The following is a 24,946-nucleotide window of genomic DNA, read 5'->3' as shown; positions in this document are numbered from 1 at the left end:
GTCAATGAAAAAGTGATTCTGAACCTTCTTTAGGTTGTAGTTGTATGGATGTATGTTCTTAATGTAAATGTTTCAAAAATTGTATAAAGTTCCTAAAAATTTGATCTTTGCTCTCCATGATTTGTCCTTGTTTAATGTTATCAGTCATAATTCCAGTTATTATGAAAGGTTGAGTCACACACAGCCTATATGTATGTCACACACATATTATAAAATGTTGTATGTCACAGCTTACACGTCTGAAGCAACCAAATTGATGGGTCAGTTGTGCTATAATGAACTTGCATCACATTTTTAACCATGGCTATGGTAAAGTGTGTTATTCACACAAGTGTTAGTGTTTCACACTTATTTAACTTTCTGAAAGCAGTTGCAATCAACTACAGGTGAAAATGCTTCACGTCAGCATTTTTGCTGATTCACCAAAATGACTCTGACAGATACTCTAGAGTACAGGTTTTATAAAACATATACCCTTAAAAATCGTGCCACTGGATTGGGCCAAACCTCCCAAAACTCTAGTGGAGATTGCACTGATGGTGGCTGTTAACTTGCTCTCCAGGGCTTGAAGGATGCCGGCTTCACCTACACCCTACTCACCTAACAGACCTTCCTACATTCTTGCCCCAGGCCCCAGCTAGTGATTATTCTTTTCGATGGGGCTGTGAGGGGCGTGCCCATCTGCTGGTTTCCGTGGTAACTAATGAGCCAACCTGAGGTCAGTTCCCCCATACCTGGCAATCTTCCCTTCCCCACCAGGAGCAAAGACGCTGCCTTGTCCTGCTTGCTGTCTGCTGTGCCGTGGGGGTGTCTCTTCAGGACCTTGCTTCAGACGTGTAAGCTCCCTCTATCCTTTAAACTATGCCTTTGCTGCTGACTAGGCTGTTGATTCAGTCTTAAAGCTGGGCGAGTACAGGCCTTGTAGGCCTGCGGGGTGCAGCCCAATAGAGAACCTGATGAATTTACAGAATTGCTAACCCCAAAGCAAGCAACGTAGGAATTAACTTCTTGGGACTGAATGAACTGATAAGGGTGATTCTAATTTTTATGGCCTTTTTGTTTGAAACATCGCTAGCTCTTATAATGTTTTATTTTTCAGATTTAAGGAACCCTTTTTCTCTTTTAAGCTGTTTGTAGCTTATAGAAATATGTTAACATATACTTTTGTGAATAAAGATGAAATATTTACTTCTCTACCTAATTCCTCTAGAATTTAGAAGATCTTATTGAGTATTCTTAGTTTCATGGTAATGCAATTGGTTGCATAAGTTCAATAAGAATCTGTGGTCCTTGTTAACAGGACACAGTTTGAAACATTGGTTATATAACTAAGGTTTTGACTGGAAGGTCCTATCTGAGAATGATGTTCATAAAATCGGGTGTGACCAGAGAGTTTTAAGGAACTAAAGTTCACTGTATGGAGCCAATGCTTACAAAGCCCTCTTGGAATATCCACCTGATGCTTGGCTTACAGGGTTCCTGGCTTTACAGGTGAATGAGATTTCTTTCTGACAGAGCCCAGCAACCTTAAAATATACTGTGAACCTCGAGAAAGGAGGAATCCGCCCTATAGATATTGCAGGTAAAGACTGATGGTCAGTCCTTGGCTTGGCTTTTTCACCCACAAGGGGCTTTTAAAAATCTAATCTGAGTTTCCTTATTTAAAGTTCCAGTAAAGCAAACTTGAAAGACCTAAATGACCAATTACTTATTTTTGCTGCACTTGTGTAAATAATCAGGCCAAGTTCAATGAGACTCAGTTTATTTTGAAAATTAGTCTGACTTTGATTATCTTTGAAATTGGAGTGACTTTTAGAGGGAAAAATCCAGTTTCAATGAAAAAATATAGCACCATTCCTATAGATTGCTGAATTCTAGCCCTGTTTTCTCTTTTGTGCTTTTTCACCTCTTAGTAAATCGACTCCTGCTGTTTTGTACCTTTTGTCAGTAATTAACATTTCCAGTTTTTCTCTCAACGTTCTGACTTGACACTACTGAGAACTAAAACCGGACTGCCCGGATTCTCAGGAGGACTATCCAAATGGGCTCTACAAGTTAATGCAGAATGTTTCCATGCTTTGCTCCAAAAAATATCCCTCGCTAGGACACTGATGTATGCACCGTCACCAAAGACATTTGAACTGCAAACCCGGAAAGGGAAGTGAGGTTGTCAAAGCCATCTTCTCTCTATCATCTAAAGATGCTTTCAGCCCTACATCTAGTCATCTTTTTGACCAACTTTCCTCTGGTCCCCCAAACTGGGTTTATAATTCGCTCCACCCATGAACTTCTGTCTTTTTGCTCATTTTGTTTCACAGAAATGCCTTTTCTTGGAGGAAAAAAAAAAAGACTTCAAAGGGCAGAATGAGGGATACCAGAATATACCATCTCAGAATATGCCTGTTTGGCATATAAATTATTTTGAGCTAAATGTGGTTAAGAACCAGCTAATGCAGGAAAAGCTCTTCACCTCCCCCTAATTACCTAAAAATAGAGTATACATTTTCACTTTTGTAAAGGAAATTCACATTTAAAAAGGAAACTTCCACTTGCAAAAGTGTCTCCTAACAGAGACAAAGCTACAGCCAGAGACAGCTCTTTTCACCTGAGAGGTTCTTATCTGCATAATGAGATAACCCTTACTTACCTATAGTTCCTCCCTCCCCCTTGCCGCCCCCACCCAGAAGCCAAGCCTCTTTCCTTTTGTTTAGCCTAAAATGATATATAAACCTTAATCTGGCTGCCTCTTTGGGTGTTCATTTTATTGCAAATATCTATGTCTGTGTATGTAACCAAATCTGTGTTTTAATTCTCTTTCTAATCTGTTTCTTATAACTTTAATTGGAAGGCCCAGCCAGGGAACCTAGGAAGGTAGAGGAGAAAAGAGATTTTCCTTCCTTTCATAGCCCAAGACCCTGGAGATAAATGAAGCCAGGGGATCTGAAGTGGTTCACAAGAAATGGTGGATGAATAGAAATAGTCAGTAATAAACCTGGGATTCTAGCTCTGGCAGCCTGGCCTCAAAAAGCCATCCATTTCATTGAACTTGAAGTAATTTTATTAATTTTTTGGTAACTTCGTTCTTTGTCAGTCTCTCAGAAATCCTCTTGAGGAAAGGACAATCTCTCTCTAATCCACCATTATATCCTCAACATGGAAGCATGTCATTGTAACATTACGGAGTTACTATTGAGTTTCTAAATGGCAAAATGATAAGTACTGATATGTGAAGGTAATAGACAGAAAGGAAATGAGATGGATGAGCCAGCTTGCTCAAAATTTTTCATAGCTCTAGGAGTCTTTGAACAATGGAGGAAACCATTAAGGAGATGGGAAGGAAGTGAAATCGGAAATTCTTAGGAAGGTCAAGAAAGGAAGTGTAGAGCATCTGGCACATTGTATGGCATACAGAAAGTTATGTAAAGCGGGTTTTTAAAACTGACTCTATAAATGGGTTATAAAAATCCAGGAATCTCACACGATTTTATATAAAAACATGTTTCTTTATATTCACGTGCTAATTTCTAGGCAGTGGTTTCTCTCATATTTGGAAATGAATCCAAACCCTCCACATGGGTAGAAAACACTGATTGATTAAAGCAACTATAGGTAATCTAGATGCCCTTCCTCAGTTTTCTTTCTTTCTTTCTTTTTTGTGGCCCTCACTCTCAGCACACAGAAGTTCCCAGGCTAGGGGTCGAATTGGAGCTGCAGCTGTGGGCCTATGCCACAACCACAGCAAGGCAGGATCCACGCTGTGTCTGTGACCTACACCACAGCTCATGGCAACACCCGATCCCCAACCCAATGAGCGGAGGCCAGGGATCAAATCCACATCCTCATGGATACTGGTCGTATTCATTTCTACTGCGCCACAATGGGAACTCTGTTCCTCAGTTTTAAAATGAAGAAATCAAGGCCCCAGTGTGTTTTAGGACCTACTGAAGTTCAAACAATAAATTAGGTGACAAGAGGGACTGGGGCTCTTGTCTCTCAATTTCCAACTCTGTATTCTTTGCTGTGCCTCCAAATATTGTGTGAAGGGGGAAAAAAAAAAAGTTTAATTGCTTGAAAAAAAGAAGAGGAAATCCAAAAAGATCCATCACAAGTTAAAAGCAATAGACCTATAAGGCTGGAGGAGCCTCAGGGTGTACCTAACATTTCCCTGATTTTAAGAAAAACACCTCCAATATTCTGAAATGTTGATTTTTTTCAACATGGCTAAAGAAAGTGAAAGAAAGGACCTGATTAATCATTTAGCCATTCAGTTGAGAAACAAGAAAAACTAGATTATGCAAAACGTAAGTATGAATATATATCAAAGATGTCCACGAAAACATTTTTTTTTAAAGAGTAATAAAGGCAGGAGTTCTCTGGTGGCACAGAGGGTTAAGGATCAGGTATTGTCATGGCTGTGGCTCTGGTTACTGCTGTGCACAAGTTTGATCCCTGGTCCATGGACTTCTGCATGCCACAGGTGTGGCAAAAAAAAAAAAGATGGGGGAAAAAGAATAATAAAGATTCAAACTGACTATCTGCCAAAGCCTCGTGCTCGTCTGTGACACAAAGTGAAAGAGCAACAGGTTGCGCTTTCTCACACTAAGATAACAAAGCCTTATGAACGTTTGATCATCTTTCCCAATGTGATCTCAGGATAAATTCAGTAAATGAAATCCATGTTCCTCAGTCCTCCTGGTAGGCAGTTAATCAACTTTTGCTCAGAGAACATCAGACCGTTTGGAGACCTGAGTTCAAATCTTGGATTTGCCACTAATTCATGGACTTAGACAAGTCAACTTCTCTGGGTTCTTAATATTTTTGATTGTGAGAGTGGGAAAAAAAAGTTGATCTTGGACAGTGTTTTTTCTGACTTTTTTAATACGATTTTTTGATTAATACAGTAAGATATGTTTTGTTATCTGCATGAATAAAATATAGGCCTATAACTGAAATGAAAGTTCAGAATACTGACTCTTAGTATATTCAAGGCACGCTGATATTTTCTATTAGATTAGGTCCTATTTCTTTTTTTAAAATTTAGGTTATGACCCATTAAATTGATTTCATGACGTACACATGGGTCACAAACTACAATTTAAAAAACGTGAAAAACATTAAGGTCACTAGAAGCATATTTATATTCTAATGAACTCTCTACAAGAACCACAAGTCAGGAGCTCCTGTTGTGGCTCAGCAGAAACAAATCTGACTAGTATCCATGAGGATGCAGGTTCGATCCCTGGCTTCACTCAGTGGGTTAAGGATCTGGTGTTGCCAGTGAGTTGTGGTATGGATTGCAGATGTGGCTTGGATCCCCAGTTGCTATGGCTCTAGAGTAGGCCGGTGGCTACAGCTCTGATTCAACCCCTAGCCTAGGAACCTCCATATGCTGCACATGCAGCCCTAAAAACAAAAAACACCATAGATCAATAATGAAGTTGATTTACTTAAATTTTCTATTTCCCCTCCCCCCATGTTGGAAGTGATAATGGATAGTAATAAAGAATTATAGGGAGCAAAGGGAAAGTAGATTTGAGCATCCATGAAAGGATAAACCTGGGATTCTAGCTCTGGCAGCCTGAATTACCAACAAATAATTTAACATCGACCATTGAGAAAAAGATTTACAATTAAATTGATATTTTCAAAAGACTTGCCATGAACTGCTTAAATTTTAAGAGGGCCTTAAGAGAATGTCTGAAAGACAGAGGGGGTAGAAAAGAGAGGAAAGAGGAGGAAAAGGGGAAAATGTCCTGAGGCCTCTGACCTTTACTTTGGTCCTAGGCTCAGCGCATGTAAGAAACACCCTCTACACATGTGAAGAATGATCTGAGCTGTGTTCGGGGCCCCCACTGCTAGAACACTCCTTTTAAGTTACAAATCTGATCATAAGACTGCTTAAAATTCTCCAGGGATGGAGCTCCTTCAGGATAACATGCTCTCCTCCACATGGCACACAAGTCATTGCTAATCTGATCTTCCCCCCCTTTTCCTAATACCATCCACACCCCCAGTGTGAGCACACCATCACCAGTTACATCAAGTCCTTGGGGTTCTCCAACGTCCTTTTCAAGCCTCTCTCTCCAGCTCTTTTCTCTTTCTAGAACACCCTTCCCTCTGCTTATCTCCTCAGGCCCTTCAGGTCTCAGCTTATGTATCGTCTCTGCTGCTGCCCACCTGGTCTGTCCTCTAAGTCACTGTTTACCCCAATCGCAGATGCTAACACCACGTGTTAACACACGATTGATCCTCTTCCCCCTGGGCCATGGTTTCCTCGAGAAACAAGGGTCATGTCTATTCTATTCATGGGTGAACAGTGCCCAACACATAGAAATTTCATAAATATTTGTTAGTTTAATGAACATGAATGTTGAAGGACTTTCCTATATTCCATTTCTTCCAGATGCTGAGAGTAACTGAAAGTTCTGAAATTCAGTTATCATGCTTGCCAGTCAAGTGTAATCAGATTAAGTAGTTCATCTATCAGTCTTGCAACAAATCTTTAGCTAAATCTTCAAGTTAAGTGTGAGTGTTCTCCAGTTAAAAAAAGATGGTAGCGATTAAGCAGAATGGGAACATAAGCAACCAGTCAAGAGAATGGTGTGGTCCAATTTTTTGGAATTAAAAGTGGAAAGAACTCAAAACCACAGTGTAGAATTATCAGATTCTATAAATTTTAGTATTTCAACTGTATTCCCTTTGTTAGTGGAAGACAGATAAACATGACTAGTGGCAAAAATCTTATGTGTGAAAGACAGCAAAACACCTCTAAAGCTCTTAGCTTTATTCCTACTTTGGTATAGAAATAGGATTTTTACTAAGATAACAGTTCTTTGGTGTGAGGAGTAGGTAACATGAGATCAGGAGAATTCATTGTTAAATATGCTCAATAAAACAAGACGGGAAAACAAGAGGAACAAAGATTATGAATGTTAGCCCGAAGTGGGAAAAGAAAAATATCTGACCTTAGAAAATGAACAGAGCTGAGCCCAATGGAAGTTCAAAATAAAGAGATAAAACATATCATGATTCTAGAGAGGCCAGGCAGATCCTTCTGGAATTGAGGTCGTTTTATTATTATTTTTTTTCCTTTTTTAAAAATAGCTGTACCTGTGGCATATGGAAGTTCCCGGGCCAGGGGCTGAATTGGAACTGCAGCTGCTGGCCTGTACTACAGCCACAGCCATGCAGGATCTGAGCCACCTCTGCGACCTATGCTGCAGTTTGCAGCAATGCCAGATCCTTACCACACTGAACAAGGCCAGGGATGGAACCTGCATCCTCATGGCCACTATGTCAGATTCTTAACCCACTTAGCCACAGTGGGAACTCCTGAAGTCATTTTAGATTTGGTGTTTTAACAGGAAACACAAATAGGCAGCTGGGAAGTAAATAAATAAAATTGCTAATAAAAAGCAGGTAAGGGAATATGAGCGCCCAGGGAAATGGTTTAAATCTCCTTGCTTCTATGACACACGGGATATCTCAATTAGATGATGATTTCATTTCCTAAAGAACAAAGGAAATGAATAAATTAAATGCATTTATTGCTCATTGGGCATCAGACTTTTTTTTTCTTTTTCTTCAAAGTATTTCTCAGTGATTCAAATTCTGGTTCTTGGGAAACTCTTTGGGAAAGTCTATGAGTACATGAAGAAATATAACCAGTAAAATTACATGAATTCATGAGGATAATTCTAGATACTGATATGATTACACTTTCATTTTTGTGTGTTTTTATCCTAAAAATTACTGATTGTTGTCTGTTAATGGTAAAACTGTGATTTTTTGATTTTTTGATTTTTTTTACTTATTTATATTATCAAAAGCTTCCACAGGGAATTCCTATGTGGCTCAGCTGGTTAAGGATCTGGCATTGTCACTGCAGTTGCTCGGGGTGCTGCTGACCTGCAGCTTCTATCCCTGGCCTAGGAACTTCTGAATGTTCCAGGTAAAGCCAAAGCAAAAAAAAAAAAAAAAAAAAAAGCTTCTACAATGATAATTTCTTACTATTGTAATGGAGAAAAATTCCCCTTCCATTCCACCCGTCTCCCCAGTTCCCCCCAAATTCTGAATAGGATAGCATTTTAAAATTTGGTTTATTTGATCAGTTGTGGTAGAAATATGAAAATTTTGATCTCATTAACTCAAATCACTACTAAAATAATCTCTAGGAAATTAGACAATTTAGCAGAACATCAAATCCAGACTCAGAACCAGAACCTAGGGCCCTGTTTCAGTAATAGAGGTGGCTTTTATAACCTTTCCTTCTGGACAGGGGTAAACTTTTAGTTTGACAATAAGTGATCAAGGATGGTTAGGAGATTTTTATTTTAATGGATTTAGTAGTTGATTTTATTCTTAGCAATTTCTTTGACTGAAAGAGCAGAAACGAGCTCAGATTTTTGTTGTTGTTGTTGTCTTTTTGTGGTCACACCAGCGGCATATGGAGGTTCCCAGGCTAGGGGTATAATCAGAGCTGTTGCTCCTGGCCTACACCACAGCCACACCAGATCCTTAAACCACTGAGGAGGGGTTGAACCTACAACCTCATGGTTCCTAGTCAGATTCGGTTCCGCCATGACAGGAACTTTTTTTTTTTTTTTTTTTTTAAGTGGATTTATTTCTATGGACAGAACTCTGAAAACACCATTTAGTCCAGCTCATGAGGGCTGAAGATGGTAACTGGCAAACTGCCAGTCTGAGAGTCCTAGAACCCTATATCCTCTCTTCTTTGCTCTTTTCTGAATATCTGCTCTATTCTTATCTTTGCAAACCAGATCCTTTCACTTATTCAATATTTCAGCTTTTCTATGATTTTGGCCTGCACATGACTTTTTGTAGGTCATAAAACTGACTCCTAGTACGACACAACATAACAGATGGGCTCCCCTCAGCTAACACAAACTCTGAGAGAGACAATTCCAGGGTGATTCCAAGAGGAGCTGCTGATTGTCTCAGTTTGGGTGAGGTGAACCTGCCTCCCTGTTCCAACCTGCCAAGGAAGAGGAACCAGGATGCATTGTATCAATATGTCCACCTAGGGTTACCTCTTTCACTGAGGTTTTTCTGGGGGTCATTTCCAAAGAATGGGACTTTGTGCTACCATGTATCCAAAATATATTTATTATACTTTACTAAGCAACTTCATTTTTTCAGTTTTTTGTTTTGTTTTTTGAGATTTACATAAATAAAGATATCTTAAAGTAAAAAATATAACATTAGAAATATTCACAAGGTGAAAATAAATTAACACTAGATATATCCAAATTAAGAAAGTCTGTAGATCTGATTCTCAGGATATTTAAGATCTTATTATATTTTTAATTAGGTAATTTGTAGATCTGATTCTCAAGATATTTAAGATCTTACTATATTTTTAATTAAAAGTTAAAATTCTGGGCATTTGAATAAACGTTTTCGCTCTTCTGATTGTGTTACTGTGAATTTTAAAATAGCTCTGAATGTTTTTTTCCTCAAAATATAATTCCTTGGTGTAGAGATGTGAAATACTAAGCAACTTTGGATGAATCATCATATTTAGTAATGGCATGGAGAAGTTACTGTAGAGTTCTTCCTTGCCTCTCCCACCAAGTGTCCCATTGTTCCTTGCTTTGACTGCCAAGAGCCCCAACCCCAGGCTTTCCCTCACAAGTAATAACCCAACCCCAAAAGCCTCTGCACTCTTTATCCCCATCCGCAGTCTCATTTCTATTTCAGCCTGCTCTTTCCTTGCCAAAACACAACTAATTCATACTAAAGTACTTATGACTGATAAAGTGACTTTACAGTAGACCATTCATCCTCTCAGTGACTTCATTTACTTATCTCTAAAGTGGCAGAGGTTTGATTAAATGACTCAAGTTTTTTTCTATTATAACTTTCTAACTTCCTAAGATAAAAGTTGAAGATCACCCCTCCAAAGTTATTTGCATATTTAAAGAGCATTCTAAATAGTAATGTAGTTATCATCCATTTAGTGTTACAAGCCAGACACTCTTCTAAGAGCTTTACCTATAATAATTATCTTTAATCCTTACAGCAACTCAGGTAAAAGAGTGTGTTACTTGGGTTATATTAAGAGGGGTAACAAATGAAAGCTGAAAATATATACCTTAAACAAAATCAAAGCTTATTTCTCACTCATAGCTTTCTTCAACTTGGTGATTCAAGAAACTAGCCTTTTTTTTTTTTCCTTTTCTTTTTGGCTCTGCTGTTTCCTAGATCCTATCTGATTTCAGCTGTGGAAGGTAAAAAGAGTACAGACAAGTCACCCACATCTTAAAAGAGTCTGGCCCAGAAGTGACATGCCTTACTCCCACTTGTACTATATTGGTGAGAACTTTTCTCAAGGCAACAGCTGGATGAAAAGAAATTGAGAAACATTGTCTCAAATAGGACAATCAGTTCTCAAAAATACTAATGTTTTTCATCACTCCTGCATACACATTTTTTTCATACTTTAACATCTCTTTGATAGAAGTACATTGTTCAATCAGAACAAGAACAAATCTTCAACATAAATTTATATTAAGCATTTTTTTTTGTCTTAGTAGTACATAAAATTGTATATTTGACAACCAGTGAAATCTTAGGTTAGATGAAATCTGGTGTATAATATGGGAGAGGGAACAGATAGCTTGGCCCTTCCTCCATCTGCCATTCTTTTCACCAATTATTCATGCATACCCATCCTTCTTTTACTCAAGAACACATACAGTGGAATCCAGTTCAAGCATACAGCTCAAAGTCCAGCATCTCTTTGGTGATGTGAGGTCTTCCAGTCTAAAGCTCTTCTTAGAATAGCTTTATACACACATGTAGAGAAGTTATTTGTATTTCTCCTTTTATGATGATAAAACAGTCAAGATGATCATAATAAAAACTCATTAAAAGGAGAATTGGAAATATATAGCATTCACTGGTCTCTTGTAGTAATGGATTGTGCTTTTTAAGTTATCATAGACATAATTTTAAAAATACTTGGCCAATGCATAGCATGGGTCTCTGTCTTTCCAGCACCCAGCATTTGTTTCTTTGCCATCTGCTGCCAAAATCTTCAGCCAAATATGCTACTTTAGGTTTTTATTACAGCAGTATCTCCTTTAAAGCACCAATTCCTATATTAATTAGGGTAATGTTAGGGACAGTAAATAATAGACTCCAGAGTGTGTGCATTAATGTAATAGAGCTTTATTTATCATTCATTTAACCACCTACAGTAAGAGTTCCCAGTTGGTGGGCAGCTTTCCTCCATACTGTAATTCAAGGAACTAGTCCTCTTCCATCTTGTGGTTCAGTCTTCCCCTAGGGCCTCATCTTCAAATGAATCCATCTAGTGGAAGGAGAAAGATGACAGAGAGAGTACATCTGCTTTTTGAACCTTGACCCCAGAATGCCACATATTGCTTCTGCTCCCATTCCAGTAGTTGATATTAGAAGGAAGGCCATGTCAGGTGCAGGAGGAATGCAGAAATAGAGTACTTGTCTGGGTAGCTGCTTCCAGTGACAACTCAAATTCTCTGAAGGGCAAGCATAAACTTTGACAGACAGCTAATTTATTCTGACATAAGGGGATAACATTCAATCTTGAATCACAGCAATTTTTTAGCAGGAGAAAAATTTAAATATTATTGTGGAGTTCCTCACAGGGTACCTCAGATCATAACATCACCACCTTCTCTGTCTTCTAAGTCTGTGTCTGTGTGTTATTTTAAAATAGTAGGTGAAATATCTACGGACACACAGACTAAAAATAAGAGATGGAAAAAGATATTCCATGCAAATGGAAACCGAAAGAAAGCTGGAGTAGCTATACTTGTATCAGACAAAATACACTTTTAAAACAAAGGCTGTAATAAGAGACAATGGTGTTATATAATGATAAAGGGGCTAATCCCAAAAGAAGATAATATTTGTGTACCCAACATTGGAGCACTTAGATATATAAAGCAAATATTAAGAAACCTAAAGGGAGAAATAATAACACAATAATAGAAATAAATTACACAATTAAAACTGGAAAATTTACACATGTGAAGATTAAACAACACACTATTGAGCAACAAATGGGTCAAAGAAGAAATCAAAATAAAAAATCAAAATGTTTCTTGAGATAAATGGAGATTGAATGCAATATACCAAAATGTATGGGCTACAATTCTAAGAGGCAGTTCTAAGAGGGACATTCATAGCAGTATATGCCTACCTCAAGAAACAAAAGTCTCAAATAGTAACTGTACACCTCAAGGAACTAGAAAAAAAAACCAAATGAAACCAGTTAATAAAAGAAGGAAACAACCAAGATTAGAGCTAGAATAAAGGAAATAGTGAGAAGACAATAGAAAAAAGTCAGTGAAACTAAGAATTGATTCTTTGTAAAGATAAACAAAATTCACAAACCTTTAGCTAGACTTACTAAGAAAAATAGTTAAAATCATAAATGAAAGAGGAGATATTACATCTGATATCACAGAAATACAAAGAATGAAACAAGACTACTTTAGTCCTATGCCAACAAATTTGAAAACCTAGAAGAAATGGATAAATTCCTAGAAACATACAACCTACCAAGGTTGAATTGTGATAAAATAGAAAATCTAAACAGACTGATTACTAGCAAAATTGAATAAGTAATCAAAAACCTTCCAAGAGACAAAATTCCAGGACCAGATAGCTTCACTCTGAATTCTACCAAGCGAAGAATTAATATCAATCCTTCTCCAATTCTTCCAAAAATAAAAGAGGGAGGAACTCTTCAAAACTCATTTTACAAGGCCGGCATTACCCTGATACCAAAACCAGACAAGGATGTCAGAAAAAGGAGAAAATTACAGTCCAGAATCACCAATGAATTTGGATGCAAAAATCCTCAACAAACTATTAGAAAACTGAATTCACCAATACTTTCAGGGGATCATACACCATAATTGAGAGGGATCTATTCCAGTGATGCCAATACGGTTCAACATCCACAAATCAGTCAATGTGATATACCATATTAATGAAATTAAGTATAAAAATCATACAATTTCAATAGATGCAGAAAAAGCATTTGACAAAATTTAACAAGGATTTATGATAAAACCTCTCAGCAAAATGGGTATAAAGGGAACATAACTCAACATAATAAAGGCCATGTATAGCAAATCCACAGACAAGATTATATTCAATGGTGAAAAGCAGAAAGCTTTCCCTCTGAGATCAGGGACATGACAAGGAGCCTGTTCAGTTCCTTCAGTGTGACAAAATATTGGAAGTCCTAGCCAAAGCAATTAAGAAAAAGTTATCCAATTGAAAAGGAAGAAATAAAACATTATTTTCAGATGACATATTGCATATAGAAAACCCTAAAAAACACCTTAAAAAACTGTTAGAACTAATAAATTCAGTAAAATTGCAGGATACCAAGAATTTGTTGGATTTCTACACACTAATAACAAACTATCAGAGAAATTAAGAAAACCTATTTACAGTTGCATCAAAAGAATAAAATACTTAAGAATAAATTAAACCAAGGAGATGAAAGACCTATATATTGAAAACTGCAAGACATTAATGAAAGACATTGAAGGAGACAAAAATAAAAGATATTCTGTGTTCATAGATTGGAAGAATTAATACTGTTAAAATTTCATTACTACCCAAAGCAATCCAAAAACTCAATGCAATCCCTATCAAAATTCCAATGGCATTTTTCACAGAAATAGAAGAAACAATCCTAAAATTAGTATGGAATCACAAAAGACCCCAAATAGGCAAAGCAATCTTGAGAAAGAAGAACAAAGCTGAAGGCTTCCCATGCCTTCTTTTCAAACTATATTACAAAGCATTAGTAATTAAAGCAGTATGGTGTTGGTATAAAAACAGACACATAGATCAATGAAACAGAATAGAGGACCCAAGAGTTCATGTCATGGCTCAGTGATTAACAAACCTGACTTGCAACCATGAGGTTGCAGGTTTAATCCCTGGCCTCACTCAGTGGGTTCAGAATCTGATGTTGCTGTGAGCTGTGGTGTAGGTTGCAGGTGTGGCTTGGATTCTGTGTTCCTGTGGCTCTGGTGTAGGCTGGTGGCTACAGCTCCGATTAGACTCCCTAGCCTGGGAACCTCCATATGCCGTGTGTGCGGCCCTAGAAATGACAAAAAACCACAAAAAATAAATAAATAAAAATAAAAGCAGAATAGCCCAGAAATAATCGTCCACCTATATGGTCAATTAATTTGCAATGAAGGAACTAAGAATATAGAGTGGGGAAAGGACAGTCTCTTCAGTAAATAGTTTTGCAAAAACTGGACCACATCTTAAACAGTACACAAAAATCAGCTCAAAATGGATTAAAGACTTGAATGTAAGACCTGAAACTATAAAACTGATAGAAGAAAATATAGGTGGTAATTTCCTTAGCATAATTCTTGGTGATAAGTTTTTGAATCTGACCCCAAAAACAAAGGCAATAAAAGTAAAAATGAATAAATTGGACTACATCAAACTAAAAATCTGCATAGCAAAGAAATCCATTTTTAAAAAAATGAAAAGGCAACCTACTGAATAGGAGAAGATATTTGGAAATCATATATTTAATAAGGTACAAATATCCAAAATATATAAAGAATTCATACAACTCAATCACAGAAAAAAGTCCAAACAATTTGATTAAAAATGTGCAGAGGATCTGAATAGATATTTTTCTAAAAAAGACATAGATGGCCAACACATACATGAAAAGATGTTCAACGTCATTAATCAGGGAAATGCAAATCAAAACTACAGTGAGATATCACCTCATACCTCTTAGAATGGAAACTATCAAAAAGACAAATAGGTAGCAAATGTTGGTGAGATCTGGACAAAAGGAACTCCTCATTTATGTAAATTGGTACAGCCACTATGGAAAACTGTATGGAGAGTCCTCAAAAAATTAAAAATAGAACTACCATACAATCTAGCTATTCTATTTCCGGATGTTTGCTTTTTAGGGCTGCACCTAGGCATATGGAGTTTCCCAGGCTAGGGGTCAAATCGGAGCTACAGCTGCCACCTATACCACAGCCACAGCAATGCCAGATCCGAGCCAAGTCTGCAACCTATACCACAGCTCATGGCAACACTGGATCCTTAACCCCCTGAGTTAGGCCAGGGATCAAACCCACAACCTCATGGATCCTCGTCAGATTCATTAACTGCTGTGCCACCACAGGAGCTCCTACTTCTGGATTTTTATTTTAAGAAAACTAAAATACTAACTCAAAAAGATACATGCGCCCCCATTTTCTTTGTGGTATTATTTGTAATAGCCAAGATATGGAAATAACCCATGTGTCCACTGATGGATGAATGGTTAAAGATGATGTGGTATATATACAATGGAATATTATTCAGCCTAAAAAAATGATTTTTTACTATTTGCAACAATATGGATGGACCTCAAGGGCATTCTGCTAAGTGAGATAAGTCAGATAAGATAAACACCATATGATCTGTCTAATCTATGGAATATAAAAACAAGGAGTTCCCATCATAGCTCAACAGTAACGAACCCAACTAGTATCCATGAGGATGCCGGTTGGATCCCTGGCCTTGCTCAGTGGGTTAAGGATGTGGCATTGCTATGAGCTGTGGTGTAGGTCCGCAGTTGCAGCTAGCCTGGGAACTTCCATATGCTGCAGATGTGGCCCTAAAAAGCAAGGAAACAATCAAAACACACCAAGAACATAGATACAGATTACAGATTGGTGATTGCCAGAGGCATGGGTGGGGTTTGACAGAAATGAATGAATTGTTTTTCTTTTTTAGTGTGGCTTAAATGAATTTAATTTAAAAATTATAAATTTTTTTCTTTTGTCTTTCTAGGGCCGCATCTGTGGCATATGGAAGTTCCCAGCCTAGGGGTTGAATCGGAGCTGTAGCTGCTGGCCTACACCACAGCTGTAGCAACATGGGATCCAACCCAAATCTGTGACCTATACCACAGCTCACAGCAACACCAATCCTTAACCCACTTAGCAAGGCCGGGGATCGAACCCATGTCCTCATGGATCCTAGTCGGGCTCATTAACCACTGAGCCACGATGGGTGCTCCTAAAAATTTTTAAATTTAAGAAGCTAGGCTTTGTGGGAAGAGAGAATTGATGAAAGATTTTTTTTCACCCAGGATGAGAAAGATAGATAGATGATAGATAGAATGAATTACTAAGGAGTTCATCACAGGGTGCCTCAGATCATGTCACTAATCATGAACTCCATTTTTTAAGTCTATGCTTATGTGTTATTTCGAAATATTAGATGAAATATCTATGATAAAGGTGGAATCAAAAGCAACAATAGGTGGTATAATTTTTTGAAGTAGCCAGCAGTGGTAAAAATAACCATTTAGTAGGAGTTCTCTTGTGCCACATTGGGTTAAGGATCTGATGTCTTCACTGCAGTGGCTTAAGTTGCTGCTATGGTATGTGTTTGATCCCTGGCCTGGGAATTTCCATATGCCATGAGCACAGCCAAAAAAAAATAACTGTATATTAGAAGTAGTCAGTGGGGTTCCTGTCGTGGTGCAGTGGTTAACGAATCCGACTAGGAACCATGAGGTTGTGGGTTCGATCCCTGACCTTGCTCAGTGGGTTAAGGATCCGGCGTTGCCGTGACCTGTGGTGTAGCTCGCAGATGCGGCTTGGATCCCGTGTTGCTGTGGCTCTGGTGTAGGCCAGTGGCTACAGCTCTGGTTAGACCCCTAGCCTGGGAACCTCCATATGTCGTGGGAGCGGCCCTAGAAAAGACAAAAAAAAAAAAAAAAGAAATAGTCGGCTTTTTTTTTTTTCTTCAGTCATTCTATATGCCAGTCACTGTGTTGAATACTTTTCAAGCATATTTTAACTCAGCAGATGTTTAACCTCCCTGAGCTTCTAAACCCAACATGATTAAACACCTGCTGAATTATATAACACCCATACATGCCTCATTCCAAGGCCTTGTTCTTAACCAGACACCAATTATTTTTCCCTGTTATAATTTACAAACCCTTAAGATTCCTTGAAGAGATACTTGAGAAGTATTGAATTAGATGTTGATGATGACTGTTGGTAACAACATAATCATAAAAATAAATGAATTATCTGAATCTACATGCCAGTTCTTGATTAAAAGTTTATCAAATGATTCAGAACATTCAAACCATGGTACATATGTTTTATGTAGTCAAAAATTTTAAAGTTAAAGATACATACAGAGAACTTGCACTTTGAGCATTTCCCAGGTCTATAATGTGTATACTTTCTGCTGCAGAAATTCTAACTTGCTAAGTGCTTTTCCTCCTTGTTAAAATCATTGGCCCTTGAGCCTTATTTTCTTTCTAATCTTATGGGTCATTTAAAGCATCATAGTTCCACTGAAACACCAAAAGATGAAGATTTTCAAGGTCCAGTTACGGGGTGGATTTCAGGGATCCTACTCTTAAAGGACCAAAGGGGGACAAGAGAAAGAATGCCAGCCAGCTAGGGTTTAAGCAAATAAAAGGTGACAGTTCGTGGATGTAAGACAGAGAGAAACTCTGACGGAAAAGTCCCAGACCAAGGAAGGCTGGCCCTCGGGAAAGGGCCAAAGGCTTTCTGTGCAGGAAATCTCTAAGGAAGATGTGGAATGCAATAAAGCAGGATCTCCTGAATATTGTTCAGCTCTACTATCTTGAGGCAATGCCTCCATTTTTTTTTTTCTTAACTGCTAGTTTCCATTCCGTTCCCGTGCTTCTGAACCTCAAATCTGTCTTTGATTGTTCAGCTTCCTCCTTGTTAGAGTAGTCTGTAACAAGACATTACCTAGAATATATAGAAGGACCAAAATGTTGCCTCCAGACAAAGGAACAGAGGAGGGAACCTTATGCTGCACAGAGGCTTCCTATTCCAAGACTGGTCTGCACAGCACAGGGTCAGCTGCCATAGTACAGTATGTGTGCTCAGCTGGCTGATGCTGAGTCTGGGAGTACAATGTGGTCACTTTATGGTAGAAGCAGGGGAAGACATTGTACCTTCTTCTGACAACAAACTCCAGAGTGTTCACTTGGGAGACTAATAGCCATTTAACCAAATACAAATGGCAGGGAAACCATTTAGGGATCTCACATGAAGATCTAGTTTGTTTTAAAACATTATTACTGGAGGGTCATGAAGTTTTAGACTTGCAAGGAACTTAAGGATCCCATCTCATCTCCAGGTCACAAACGGACAGCCTAAGGTCAAATCTGGCACACAGATGGAATGTGTTTTATGCGGTTCATAATTTGAATTAGTTGCCAACATTTAAAATAAGGAGGGTTCACAATTAAAAAAAAAAATCTAGATTCCTAATCACCCTTGAAAAATCAGAAGATTTAGCAACACTGAGTGGCCAGTATTTCCCCATGGCTGTAACTAGGGTTCATGGCAATTATGCCCTTGGGATATGGCTGGCAGTTTTGAGTTTGCAACCCTTGCGAGACCATCCTGTTCATTTATTTCTTTTTCTTTTTCTTTTTTCTTTTGGCTTAGAAAGCAGCATGAGGAAGAACCTGCACCCCACCAGTGACAATGCTGGATCCTTAACTTCTAGGCAACCGGGAAGCTCCCAATCAGTTCTTTTCTTACAGCTAAGGAAGTGAGGCCAGGAGAAGTCAAGTGATTCATCCGTCCACGCTACTTTTTCTACCGTAATACTTATGTTGATGCTCTTTCTATATACTCTATCCCTAAGATTTTTCCCAGAGAGGTTTGGCAAGTGAGCATACAGTCTGAGGGGGAGACGAAGATGATATCAGCCAGAGGATAAGTTAGGGGCTCACTAACTGGAGCTCAAGAGACATGCAAAGGAAGTGATCAGTGGGAGTGAAGGGAGAGCAAGGTGGGGAATACACACAAATACAAACATACCTGAAGAGATGAGGGAGAGTGAGGAGAAAGAGCAAAGGAGGCAAAGAATTCATCTGCTCCTGCAAAGATGTTCACATTCCCAGAAAAGGAGCACTTGACAGAAGAAAGGAGGCTGCTGCAAACCAATGCCAAAGTCAAAACTCATCAGAAAAAAAGAATTAGAAATTATAAGAGTTCTCCTTCAGATTCATTTATTTGGGAAAAAAAAAAAGTGTGAAGAAAAACAGAGGAGCCTTCTCAGGGTTGCCTGAGAAATTAACAGAAGGAGATCAAAACAACTATCTGAAAGACTAAAGCTCTGCAAGGGAAAAAAAAAAAAAAAAGAGTTGATATTTAAGGTCAGCAAAATTTTGCTTGGGAGAAAAATGAACCAAGGCTGTCTCCCAGGGCTCTTGTCCTTAAAAGGCTGGAATATCTCAGGACTGGTACTTCCGCAAGACTACAGAAGTCATACCAAATGGTATGGTGTGAATTCACTGTGAAGATTAAGAGAGAGAAGTAGCAGAATGATATTTGAGCTGCTGACATAGGCAGCTGATAAACATTAAAAAGAAATAATAGGATATGCGTGTAATTAGCATGTGAAAGTCAGAAGGCTTCAGTGGTGGTCTTGGCCCTGCCACTCATGGGCTGGGTCAGTTTGTGCCAAGTGCTTCAATTGTCTAAGGCTCAATTTCCCCTGTTATGAAGTGAGGGGCTCAGGCTGATTCTCAAAGCCTTATCCCTAGATCAGCAGCATGGAAGGACTTGCGAGGAATACAAACTCTTAGGTCTTATCCCAGACTTACTGAGGCTCTGCCATCTGTGTTGGAACAAGCCCTCTGACTGAGAAACCTGTAAAGTTTGAGATCCACTGAGAAAGCTACCACCAGATGATCTCTATATGCCTTATAGCTGTAAACAGTCTAATTCTAAGGGAAAGAGGAAAGAGAGCTAGGTTACCCAGTAGCTGGCATAAAAAATTATTTTAGGAGTTCCCATCATGGCTCAGTGGTAACAAACCCAACTAGTATCCATAAGGATGCAGGTTCGATCCCTGGCCTCACTCAGTGGGTTAAGAATTGGACTTTGCTGTGAGCTCTGTTGTAGGTCACAAATGTGGCTTGGATCCCATGTTGCCGTGGCTGTGGCCGGCAACTGCAGTTCTGATTCGACTTGTAGCCTGGGAACTTCCATAGGCAGTGGGTGCAGCCTTAAAAAGACCTCCCCCCCCCAAAAAAAAAAGATTTGATTTTTTTCTTTTTTTTAAGATATTCAATAGGACAGGACGTTATTTGTTTGCAATGAGGCAAGTGTTTTGTTAACCATTCCATTTTATGAGATGTGAGTACACCATGCACAGGCCAGGAGCTTTCCAACCATGAAACAAAGTGAGCTGAAGCAAAATGCGAGACCACGGGTGGCAAGACCAGGACAGTCACATGCATCAGCAGTATGCCCCCTAGGAGGGTACATACATCTATACACAGACTCAGTGTTCCGACAACGAGGGAAGACAGATTCCTCCCTTTCAATGATGAAGTTCTCCATTAAACATATACACTGAATGAACTACCTTATAATGAGTAACTTTACGTTAATGGTGCTTATGCCTGCAAAAATGAAATTGCAAGGCTCATTAGAAGTTTTAGTGGTGTCAGGGCTCAAAGGTGTTGAGCTGTACCAAAAAGCAAAGCAAAAGCCAAGAACACACACAAGGAAAGAAAAGCAAAATAAACAAGAAAGCCAATCCCATAATTAGCTTCTCTCTGACCAGCATGGTTGAAGATGAACAAGATGGCACAACTAAGTTTGGCTTGCTTTCCATAGCATCCTGGTTTGGTCTTTCTTCTTTGCTTTCAAGGACCTGCTCTTTAATTGCTTTTCTTTTCAATTATTTATGTGTGTTAATTCATTGACTCTTAATGCTTACATGTGAATAAACTTCATGATGTGCTATGTCAGCCAGGCATTTTCATTGTGTTTTTTCATAATGAATTCTAGAATAAAAGGTTCTGGCATCTGTGAAGGGAACTACAAGTGTCCCCTAGTAAGTAGGGAAATTTTTGAATGGAGCAGAAAACCGCCAAAGTCAGTAAGGAGAGCTCTGAAAAGGGATCTAATTTAGTGATTGTCTTTGTGAAATTGGGAGCAGTGGTGGTAGCGGGGGAGGTAGAGTGGTGATCAGATCGGGAACCTGTGGCAAAAAGAATAGGGACTATATTGGCCTCTTTGCCAAAGAACTTTCTCCCACAGGGAGGAAAATCTGCAGGTTGGCTACGCAAGAAGACTCCCATCAGTAGTCAAGAAATTTGTATGGCGTCTCTTCCAGGACTGGAGACTTCTTGCTCTACAGGTGAGACCTTTTCCATCCTTCCTGCTTCTCTGCCCCCAGATCTTTGTGTGCATGAGTAGAGATCAGCTCCTTTCCCATTCCCCTAAATCATAATCCATTTTCTGTCCCAGGAGCCAGGGTTGTTGTGTTGATTGTGTAAGTTGTACCCTATACAAAAGGGCTCACTAAAGTGGCAGCATGCAGAAGGGGTGGATAGAGGTTGAAATCTAGCTCAGGCTCCCCTCACCAAATCCTGTGTTGGGGGAGGGTGCCTTTTCCTAACTCACACAAAGGTACCCTATGAGCTAGCCACAGCCATGCCACATCTGACACTATAATATTCTTTTTTTTTGTCTTTTTTTTTTTGCCATTTCTTGGGCCTCTCCCGCGGCATGTGGAGGTTCCCAGGCTAGGGGTTGAATCGGAGCTGTAGCCACCGGCCTACGCCAGAGCCACAGCAACATGGGATCCGAGCCACGTCTGCAACCTACACCACAGCTCACGGCAACGCCGGATCGTTAACCCACTGAGCAAGGGCAGGGACCTAACCCGAAACCTCATGGTTCCTAGTGGGATTCGTTAACCACTGCACCACAACGGGAACTTCTGACACTATAATATTCTTAAAGAAAGTCCTCTTAGACTCCATAGATGAAGCCAGGCTTCTGATTCCCTTGGTAAAACATACCAGTGTCCATGGCACACTCATGTCAGCAGCTGGCAGACCCACTATACTGGATCCTTCACACCCTCCACTTATGTTATATGTATATCGAACATCACTATTGACTGGTTTCTACCAGTATTACTTGTTTTAACTATCTAAATTATTTAAATACTGGAAAAGAAAAAACTAATGACAATGTGAAAAAGCAGAGAGTTGTGGTTTTTGTGAAAACTAAGTGCAATACTTTGCAAAGATTGGACAGGGTCGAATATTAGAAATAGCTGTTGATTTAGTTGTGGGGAGGCAGTTATAAAAAGTTGCAAAAGGAAAATGTGAAATCCACCATTCTGCATTTGAGTTACTTTATATGGGATTTGCAGTTCTTGATTCACTTTAAAGAAACTCAAGCATGAAATTATAGAACATGAATTATGGGTATAGTTCATGAGAGAAGGATGTCACTGCACCTTCAGACCCATATTACCAAAAAAATAATAATAACAATTTTTTTCTAAACTTTGCCCTTATATTGAAAAACTTATATTTATGTGGTTTTTTTAATTGAAGTATACTTGATTTACAATATTATATTAGGTTTGGGTGTATAACATAGTGATTCAGTACTTTTACATTTTATGCTATATTAAAAGTTATTACAAGATAATGGCTATAAGTCCCTGTGTTATACAATATATACTTGTTGCTTATCTATTTCATACATAGTCATTTGTTTCTCTTAATCCAAATACCCTAAGGCCTCCCTTTCCCTCTTCCTACTCATAATCACTAGTTTGTTCTCTGTATCTGTGAGTCTATTTCTGTCATGCTATAGACTTTGATTTGTATTATTTCTTAGATTCCATATATAAGTAATAGCATTCAGTATTTGTCTTTAAATGATTTCACTAAGCATAATATTCTCTATCCATCCACGTTGCATCAAATGACAGAAATTCACACTTGTGTTATGGCCGAGTAATAGTCCATTGCATGTATACCATATATTCTTTTTAAATTTTTTTTCATTGATGTATAGTTGATATACAATGTCATGTTAGTTTCAAGTATACAACACAGAGATTCAGATATATATATATATAGATATATATATGTATATATATATTTTTTCAGGTTATTTTCCCTTTTTGGTTACTACAAAACATTGTGTATATTTCTCTGTGCTATGTAGTAGGTTCTTGTTGGTTATATATTTTATATATAGTAGTGTGTATATGTTCATCCCAAACTCCTAATTTGTCCCTCTCCTCCCCCTTTTCCTTTTTTGTAACTGTAAGTTTGTTTTCTATGTCTGTATACCACATCTTCTTTATCCATTTGTCTGTTAATGGACACTCAGGTTGCTTCCATGTCTTGATTATTGTAGTTTTCTAGTATATTCTGAAGACTGGGAGGGTGATACTTCCAGCTTTTTTCTTAAGATTGCTTTGACAATTTAGGATCTTTTGTGATTTCACATAAATTTTAGGATTGTTTTTTCTGGTTCTTTGAGAAAAAGATGTCCTGGATAGAGATTTCATTAAAACTGTAGATTGCTTTGGATGGTATGGCCATTTTAACAGTATTAATTCTTGCCAATCCAAGAAAACAGGATATCTTTACATTTCTTTGCATGGTCCTCAATTTCCATCATCAACGTTTTATAGTTTTCAGTGTATAGGTCTTTCACCTCCTTGATTAAGTTTATTCCTAAGTATTTTATTCTTTTTGATGCCATTTTAAACAAGATTTTAAAGTATTTTCACTTCTCTGATAATTCATTATTAGTTTATAGAAAAGTAGCAGACTTGTGTATGTTAATCTTGTACCCTGATCCTTTTTATGTATCGCTGGATTCAGTTTGTTAACATTTTGCTGAGGATTTGTACAATTATAGTCATCAACGATATTGGTCTGTAATTTTGTTGGTTTTTTTTTAACAGTGTTTATGCCTGATTTTGGTATCAGAATAATGATGGCCTTGTAGAACGAATTTACGAATGTTCTATGCTCTTCAATTTTTTGAAATAATTTGAGAAGGATAGGTACTAGTTCTTCTTTATATGTTTGGTAGAATTCCCCTGTAAAGCTGTCTGGTCCTAGATTTTTGTTTGCTAGGAGTTTGGGTTTTTTTTTTCCCAATTACAAATTCAATTTCACTACTAGTGATCAGTCTCTTCAAATTGTCTGGTTTTTTTGTGTGTGTTTGATTGTTTGTTTAGGGCCACACCCGAAGGATATGGAGGTTCCCAGGGGGTTGAATCAGAGCTGTAGTCATTGGCCTATGCCATATCAATGCCAGATCCAAGCTGCATCTGAGACCTATACCACGGCTCACGGCAAACCAGATCCTTAACCCACCGAGCAAGGACAGGTATCATACCTGCATCTTCATGGATACTAGTCAGATTTGTTTCTGTTGAGCCACGATGGGAACTCCTGTTTTTTCTTCATTCAGGTGTGGCTGGTTGTATGTGTCTAGAAATTTGGCCATTTCTTCCAGGTTGTCCAATTTGTTGGCATATAACTATTCATAGAATTGTCTTATAATTTTTTGTATCTGTGTGGTATTGGTTGTTACTTCTCCTCTTTCATTTCTTATCTTGTTTATTTGATTCCTCTCTTCTCTTCTTGGTGAGCCTGGCTAAAATTTTATCAGTGTTGCTTATCCTTTCAAAAAACTAGCTCTTGGAGTTCCTGTTGTGGCACAGTGGACAGTTAACGAATCCGACTAGGAACCATGAGGTTGCAGGTTCGATCCCCGGCCTTGCTCAGTGGGTTAAAGATCCGGCGTTGCCGTGACCTGTGGTATAGCTTGCATATGTGGCTCAGATCCCACGTTGCTGTGGCTCTGGTGTAGGCTGGTGGCAACAGCTCCAATTAGACCCCTAGCCTGGAAACCTCCATATGCTGTGGGAGCAGCCCTAGAAAAGGCAAAAAAACAAAACAAATAAACAAAAAAGCAATAATAAAAAAAAAACCTAGCTCTTGGTTTCACTAATCTTTTCTATTGTTTTCTTGATTTCTATTTTACTTATTTCCTTTCTGATCTTTATTTTTGCCTTCATTCTG

General features: G+C 38.4%; 2 long non-coding RNA genes across 2 annotated transcripts in view; one reads left to right on the top strand and one right to left on the bottom strand.

Annotated features, from left to right (window-relative positions):
- LOC125131214 (uncharacterized) overlaps window positions 1-19,890 on the top strand; it is a 41,200-nt gene extending 21,310 nt beyond the window's left edge. The window contains exon 5 of the long non-coding RNA XR_007135872.1: window positions 18,519-19,890. This is a non-coding gene — a long non-coding RNA (uncharacterized LOC125131214). The remainder of the gene's footprint in view (window positions 1-18,518) is intronic.
- LOC125131215 (uncharacterized) lies at window positions 11,178-19,178 on the bottom strand. The gene is made up of 2 exons (XR_007135873.1): window positions 18,897-19,178; window positions 11,178-11,335 (listed from the first exon to the last, which is right to left on the bottom strand). It is a non-coding gene; the product is annotated as an uncharacterized LOC125131215 (long non-coding RNA).
- Window positions 19,891-24,946: the final 5,056 nt, after the last annotated feature.

Source organism: Phacochoerus africanus, chromosome 7, assembly GCF_016906955.1.
Source record: "Phacochoerus africanus isolate WHEZ1 chromosome 7, ROS_Pafr_v1, whole genome shotgun sequence".
Classification (NCBI taxonomy): Eukaryota; Metazoa; Chordata; class Mammalia; order Artiodactyla; family Suidae; genus Phacochoerus; species Phacochoerus africanus.
This window is presented reverse-complemented; position numbering and strand designations above follow the sequence as displayed.